Source organism: Anolis carolinensis, chromosome 1 (genome assembly GCF_035594765.1).
Source record: "Anolis carolinensis isolate JA03-04 chromosome 1, rAnoCar3.1.pri, whole genome shotgun sequence".
Lineage (NCBI taxonomy): Eukaryota > Metazoa > Chordata > Lepidosauria > Squamata > Dactyloidae > Anolis > Anolis carolinensis.
The window spans coordinates 333995072-334003401 of NC_085841.1; the positions used below are offsets into that span (position 1 = coordinate 333995072).

The 8330-nt window shown below is 40.0% G+C and overlaps 1 long non-coding RNA gene across 1 annotated transcript in view; it reads left to right on the top strand.

The window, feature by feature from the left end:
* The first annotated feature begins 501 nt into the window (after nt 1-501).
* The window catches only part of LOC134295532 (uncharacterized), an 8250-nt gene continuing 421 nt past the window's right edge, over nt 502-8330 (top strand). The window contains exons 1-2 of the long non-coding RNA XR_010002139.1: nt 502-1598; nt 5065-7352. This is a non-coding gene — a long non-coding RNA (uncharacterized LOC134295532). The remainder of the gene's footprint in view (nt 1599-5064; nt 7353-8330) is intronic.

Genomic DNA, 8330 nt, shown 5'->3' on the forward strand with positions numbered 1-8330 from the left:
CTGATTAGGCAATTTCTCTCTCATTCCATTCCTTTTGCTAAAAGCGTTGTTACTTCTTGTTGGTACAAAAAGGCAATCATTAAATGAGTATTCACTATAGTTGATCGAGTGGAAAGTTTTAAAGGTGCACTGGCTTCTTTCTTAAGGCTTTATTGTGCCTTTAAAAATGGTAGCTCCATCACAATATGGCAGTCCCTGCACAAGATAATTCTAGAGTGAATTATTTGAAATGCAGAACATATCATTTCACTCTAGGTTCCGTCTTCTTTAATCCTTCTAGTAGCCCTTCTTCTCTTGGTAAGAACAATGCCCAGACAGCCTTTTTTTTTTGGGGGGGGGGGGGGGGAATCATACAATTTCAAGTGGGAAGAGCTCAGATACAGTCAAAACTTTTCCCAGAATTATTGCAGAGTAATTTTGTTGTATTGGTCCGTCTATATTGAACTTGTCCAAGCTAGCTGAAGGAAGATATTCCTCCCTACAAGCCAATGACATTTAGACATATCCTTAGATGGAACATAAGACAGAGTCTTCTTGGTAACTATTCACAGAATCTAAAATGCTCTCACACAAGTGGCCAGGTTAGCCCTCCACCTTCTTCAAGAAAATAAATTCTTTTTTTAGATAGGCAAGTTTTCTAAATTGACTGGTAATTGGGATTTGAAATTAGTTGAGGCAGCAACACTCTTTGGCAGAGAAAGCTAAAGGCCTTGTTCAACTAAAACTTCCAGGATTCCATAGTATTGAGATTCAGCAGTTAAAGTGGTGTCTAATGGCATTAATTATACCGGGAAAATTCACCCTAGAATTCTGATAGAGTAGGGTTTGAATCCCTGCTCAGCAACAGAAACCCACTAGGTGAACTTGGGCAACTTACTTTCTCAGAGCAAGGCAAAGCCAAACCCTCTGAAGCAATATGTCAGGAATACTCTGTAATGTTGCAGTAGGAGTTGCAACCTTGGAGTTGCAGTAGGTTGGAAATGACTTGAAGGACTAGAAAGCACTAAAGCTCATAAACTCTTAACAGCTTTTAACTACTAAAACACCAATGAATTGAGCACCTTGAAATGTATATACTGTTTCTTCTATGAAAAATTACAGACAGATGGTTAAAAGGGGCTGGTTATAGGGCACATACAACTCCCTTGCTACAACAGCCCCACTGGCTGCCAGTTCATTTCCAGATTTAATTAAATGTGCTGGTTATAACCTACAAAGCTCTCTACAATTGAGGTCCAGGCTATCTGACAGACTACATTATCCCATACAAACCTGTGAGGAGGATCCTTAAGAGGCTTTTCTTTCAGGTTTACTCTCTTCACTGGCATGGTTAGTGTAAAGCATAATAGGTGTCATAACTCACCCTCTGGACTCAGAAGCTTTAGAGGAAGAGGAAGAAGCAAGTTGCCAAGAATCTGCAGCTCCTAGTGACAGTGGTTTCTCGGGGAAGACTGAATTGGAGGGAGCCAAGCTAGAAGTGGACCCTAATCCTAGATAGAATGGTGAAGACATTGAAGACCCATCTTGAGACACCTGCCTATCGATCTCCCAGCCACTCCCTCACAACGTTGTTGCTCTAAACCCTCCTTTTTGTGAAGGTCAGTAATCTTCAGCATTCATTCTTTTCATGATATTATAATGATGACATTAATGACTCTGTTTCACTTCTTGCTGGTTTATCTGGACTACTGACTTGTTATAAAGTTTGATGGCTACTATTTTGTCTTGTCTTTCATCTTGTTGAATAACCCATGACTGAAATTGAAAGAAGTCTTGACAGCTCTTGCACTCCAACCATCTGATTCCTGATTCACTTGCTAAGTGAAGCATGGGACAATAGAGTCTTCACAGAGACTGTCCCTTGCTTTGGAACTCCCTTCTAGAATGCCACACTCCCTTGGGTCAACAGGCAAGGAATTAATTCCAACAGGCATTTGAACTAGGGACTTCATCCCACGCAGTCTTCACTCAATTTCTCTCTGCGGCCAAAACAGAGTCTCATGGAGACTATCACATGACGTAAGGCCACTTCTAGTGGTTGCCCATGGGACTCCATTGCAGCAGTGCAGGGAAATGGGGCAAAGAGTGCAGTCAATGCCAGAAGACGAATGGAGGTGTGGAAAGAATATGGCATGGCTGCCATCCCTTAATATGTAAAGGCACAGGGCCTCGATGGTAGGAAATGAGACACGACAGTTCCCTCCACTTTTTCCCAATTTCCCCCCACCCCACCCTGCCATGGGATGAGATTCTAGGGTTACCAGTTCAAAATCATCATAGACTTTGATGTTTCTAGGCCAAAACCTGAGATTTTGAGGTCAGCCCTGGGAATACCATTAAATATTATCCATCAAGTATTAACAACATTTGCTAAAAACACACACACAGAATATAATTTTCCTGTTTGGTAGTTAAGTCTATTCCTAAATAAAATGAAATGAGGAAATCTTTTCTCCTCCCTTTCTTAGACATAGGGGATAAAGGACTTTTAATATAGCCTTTCTACTTATAACCAGAAGGTGGATGCAGTGCAGAATAGAGGGTGAACGCTGGCATCACATTGGCAGTGATACAGGAAGCCAAGCAAATAAATGGACAGACTCCATGCAGAGTCTTTGCAAATTACAAGAAATCAGTGAAGCCTTGAAAATTATAGCAAGATACTAATGTACTGCCAGAACTGGACACAGGCATTTCCTTCATGAACTTCTCCACTCAGTGCCACAATAATTCAATGGTGCCATGCAAAAGAAAGTATCTAGATTTTCCATAAAACTTCAGTGAAGCTGGGATCCCATCTACACTGCCATATATTGCAGCCTGAAACTGCATTACATAGTCAGTGTAATTGACTGTAATTGAATCAAACTGCATTAAGCTGCATTAAACTGCACTATATGAGTCTACACTGACCATATTATGCAGTTTCAAATTGCATTATTTAGCAGTGTAGATCCAATCTAAAAGATGAGGGTTTTCTTAACCAGATAAAAGCCCAAAGAACTATATTACTTGCATTGCAAGCAAATCACCAACATCATGTGTTAAGATCGCAGCGCCTGTGATATGAGTATGGTTTGTTTTTTTGTTTTTTTATCACACAAGCCTTTGGTCAGCAGATGCAGTCTGTCCATCTCATCCATACAATTAAGGTATTCAGACATAGATTGTGATGTAGCAGATGCTTGACGCTTCTCACTCAGTTTTCCGCAATCCCTTGCAGGCAAAATAGGAGATTTAGTGAGCTCTTAATAGACTGCTATACTTGGAAAGAAAGGAAACTTTGATGTGTTTGGTTGGATTGCCATGTGTTCACTCTGTTATGTTCAGTTGACTTAGGCAGTTCAGCTAGACTGTGAATTGCAAATGCAGACCAGAACAGACCTTTGGAAATCTAACTTCCTTGAAAACTGCGCCTTTGCCATGTCCAGTGTGAGAATATATCCCTTGAGGAATATTTGCTGCAGAAGTAACATAAGTGAGTGCTTAAGAAATACTTAATACTTTGCCCTGGAGGGGAAGCAAAAACAAGCCCCCTAAGTGAATGGTTAGACTCCTGTCTTTCCTTGTAGAAATCAAAAGTCACCCAGCTAAACTACAGTTATCATGGCATCTATGGTATTAAATATTCAGGAAGACTATGCCTCCATACCTGATATGCGGATAGAAATATAGCAAGGCAGCATGCATTAATCTCCCACTAGAGGGCAGGCAAAGCTAATATTCACAAAGGCCAATGGCTAAAAGATCAAAAAATCAGCTCCTGTTATCTCCAATGTGCTCCAGCTGTTTGCAAATGTTTGTTCTCCCCTTCATCCTTCTTTGGTTCCATAACCTTTCTGCAAACCTTGCAAAGGGATGATGATGATGATGATGATGATGATGATGATGATGATAATAATAATAATAATAATAATAATAATAATAATAATAATAATAATAATAATATCAGGACCTCAAGATTGAACTGCAAAGACTGGCAGAAACCAGTGCAGGTGGTTCCGGTGGTGATTGACACATTGGGTGCCATGCCAAAAGATCTCAGACGGCATTTGGAAAAAATAGACATTGACAAAATTATGATCTGCCAACTGCAAAAGGCCACCCTACTGGGATCTGCGCACATCATCCGAAAATACGTCACACAGTCCTAGATACTTGGGAAGTGTTCGACTTGTGATTTTGTGATACGAAATCCAGCTTGTCTATATTGTTTGCTGTGTCATAAAACAACAACAACAACAACAATAATAATAATAATAATAATAATAATAATAATAATAATAATAACTTTATTTATTATTCTGTAGATTGCCAGTGCTAATTCAAATCTGTACATTTGTACCGACTAAGATCAGGACATATTTTTGAATCACTTCTGACCAATCTGAAGTTTGAAAGGATTATTATTTATATACCACCCTATCTCCCCGAGGGGACTCAGGGCGGTTTCCAATCAAAATAACAGCATACATTACATAGTCAGCAATTGAGAGACAATATTAAAACAGATACAACTATACAATTAAAATAGACAATAAATAACAATTACAAACCAGCCATAATCAAGAGGACAGGGATCATTAGCCAAGTATCCTAACAATCCAGTTAGGGGTGAATGAATCTTATATGACATGTTTCAAGGCCATAGGTCGGAGGTATACAGAGTGAATTACTCAAAAACCTGCCAAAACCACCAGGTCTTCAGATCCTTACGAAAGGTGGATAAGGTAGGGGATTGCCTGATCTCTTTTGGGAGTGCATTCCAGAGCCGTGGGGCCACTGCCAAGAAGGCCTGATCCCTCGTCCCCACCAACCGTACTTGGGACGGAGGTGGGAGTGAGAGACGAGCCTCCGCGGACGATCTCAAGGCTCACACTGGTTAATAGGGGGAGATGCGAAATCCACTTGGTTTAGTCTAAAATGACAGCAAGAAAGAGGTTTGTGTTCTGTAGATTGCCAGTGCTAATTCAAATCTGTACATTTGTACCGATTAAGATCAGGACATATTTTTGAATCACTTCTGACCAATCTGAAGTTTGAAAAGACTATTATTTCCTGCAGGAAATGTGAAGAAAGAAGATTGTTCTGGTCCATTGTCATTCACTGATGCAGTACCAGATCTTGGAAAGTTAAACTCCTGGAATCCTCAGCTAGGTGGTGCTTCTGCTGTGAAACTGGTTGTACCTTGCATGGACTGCTCACAGTGTAAGTATGTTTTATTTGGCCCATGTGGACATGGGATTAGTGACCTATGGGTCTTCTGTGCTAACTGCTGGTTAACATCTTCAATGCCACAACACTCCTGTCCCAAGAGTTCCTATAGATCAAGGGCAAGAATGATGTGGCCTTCTAATTATTGAATTGCATCATCTAACACTTGCTGCCTTTAGAAATGCTGGCTTAGTGCTGCTGGGCTGTGCAATCCAATAACATATGGAGGAGTGCATTGAGATTCCCAGTCAGACACAAAGGATGACCAAGGACTGCCTTCTGAAAAATAGGACACAAGGCCACTCTAAGCCTAAACTGATTTAAAAAATGAAGTTCCCCCTGATAAGAGATGCCTGTGTGTCAAATCTGTGATAAAAGCATGGAAGTGATAGGTAGTAATCTTCTAGATACATCTTAAAACTCATTGCTATATTAAGAGAAGTGTGCTCCAGCTAAACTTAGGCACATTTGATTCTGATTCCTTTCAACAGAAGAGCTGTGCATGCTTAATTTTCTCCCACACAAACCAATAAGGCTTTCGTGTTGAATGTTGGCTGGACTGCGTCCTACGCAAGTAAAGAGATTGGCTCTCAGTCAGAGCAGAAAGTGTTGCTTTTTGTGAGCAGTTGAAGGAGAAGATCGCCTATCGTTCAAGGGGTCAAAAGGCCTGTGTGTTTGGCAGCTAAGAGAACTGGAGTCACACATTCTCTTCTCATGTGTGCTTGATTTAGAGGTTGATATTGGAGCTGAAAGGAGACTTTCCATTGACTTCAAAGGCCCTTGGATCAGGCTGCTGTGTAGTCATTGTATCAGTGGCCTGAATTCATTTCACATTGGCATCAACTCAGCACAGCTGACTGCTGATCTGTTGCAGATGCAGTGAAGTGGCCTGATGCAAGCCACTCTTCTATCCAACATCCACAACAGAATGAAAGAAGTTGCCAGGTCTAGATGTTGGTCCTTGTGCACTTTTTTGAGAAGTTAACTGTTTGGAGAGCATCTCCCAAGGAAAGAAAGCATGGGAATAGAACTGTTATATTTCCTAAAAATCAGGTCAGTTTTGTGGTAAGAGATGGAACTTGAAAGTGTTGCTTTTTAGATGAAAACTTTCAATGTCTTCCAGACTATGCTGCATGGGTGATTTTGCTAATTTTGGCCCAAAATGTAAAGTTTTGGTAGGTGATCAAGTACACAGTATATGTTTTCTCAACATAGGAGAGCAACTGTTACGTTTCTCTTTTCTTTGAAGATATTAACTGGTTTCCTTGAAATATGACTTGGATGAACATTACACTCCTACACACGTTTTGGAATATCTCCCATGGTTTCTGGGGAGATTTTACCATCTTGACTTCCTCTTTCAACAAGTCCCCTCATTTTTAAATACTTTCTCTTTTGAAGTCTCTTGTAAATTCATTGGTCTTCTTTACCACATCAAAGCCTTGTCTACATGAACAAAATAAACCTGGACTCAGCATGACTTCAGCACTGGCTGTCTACATGATGCACAGCTACTTCCAGCGAGTATCCCTGCCCTTAACAGGACTTTGCTCCACTTCAAGCAAAGTCAAGGAGATACTCTGGACCTTACAGGAAATTCCAGAGTATCTTGGGCTGGGAGGCAGTCTTGACAGCTCAATTGGGTTCATTTTGGCCCAGTCCAATGTCCAGATGGATGCTGCTGCCATCAGCATGGTGATTGGTGGCTTGTTCCTGAATCACCACAACAGCTCCATGCTAGCCATGGAGACTTCTGTGAATGCAGGTGCATCTGCTGAGGTCAAAATGGATTATCCATGCAACAAGCAAGAGGGATAGGGTCACTGGTTGTGCAGGTGCCATGCTATGACATCAGCAAATGTGATTGTAATGGTCAAAGACTTGTAGGGAGCTTTGCGGTTGGTGAAAAGCAGTGACAGCAACAGCAACATGAAGGAAAAAGCAGGGCTGATGCAGACTGTCTGGATCTCAATACATCATCTTCAGCCCGGTGCATCAGAGTCACTCCAGGGCCAGTCTGCAGCATAATGGACCAACTGGTTCCAGTTTAAGCAACCAGTTTTGTTAGTTTCCCCAAACCCTTGCTGAAGTCATTTAGACTAGAATCGTCTCACTTCAAAATGAAATTTGCAAATCAGGTATGAGAGTTACAAGGCTTCATCAGGCAGAAATTTAACAAATATTTTAGGAAGAAAATAAACATCCTTGAAACAACATTTAATGAAAACATAGAAGACACTATCACAGGAATCAAAATAAGTATAAGGCAAGATGCCTTCGACCAACCATACCTGTCATACTAGGTTTAAGGCCCAATCAAGAATTCTTTATAGATTGCTGTACTCTTTTTTGTTCTCCCTCCCCCTCTCCCTACCTTTTTTCTTAATTTAATTTAATTCAATGTATTTCAGTTGCTTTTCTTAATATGATACTCCATCTAATTGCTTATTGCTTTTCTAACTTACTGTGTTTTAATGGTACATTTTAAGCATCACTTATACAGAATTCTAAAAACCAAAATATTCCAAAATCCAAAATTGACCATATGGGTAATGAAATCTTTGCTTTCTGAGGGTTTGGTGTATACAAACTTTGTTTCATGCACAAAATTATCAAAATACATCATATAAAATTATCTACAAATATGCCTGTAAGGTATATGTGAAACATGAATTTTATTTTTAGACTTTGGTTTCATCTCCATGATATCTCAGTGTGTTCATGTAAAATATGTATTCCAAAATCCAAAATACAAAACACTTCTCATCCCAGGCATTTTGTATAAAGGATACTTAATTTGTACCTGATTTTAAGCATGCAGTCAGCACTTTGGTCTCTTTAAAAGAAGCTGATAAATGAAACAAAACATATGTATGTTGTGTGTTCAATTGAATATAGTCACCCAGTTATATCTTCCCATTCTTTTGGTTTTGATGGTATCTTTTCTATCTCTTCCTGAAGTACAGGGGGGGGGGGAGGAAGAGAACAGAGATTCGTACACATTCAGTGAATTTTTCTGTAATTTTTTTTTGTATTTTGAGAAAATAATGACTGGATAATATATTTTGCCAGATTCAAAAGGGAAGGAAACCATAGCCAAAATGCTCCTCCAGAAA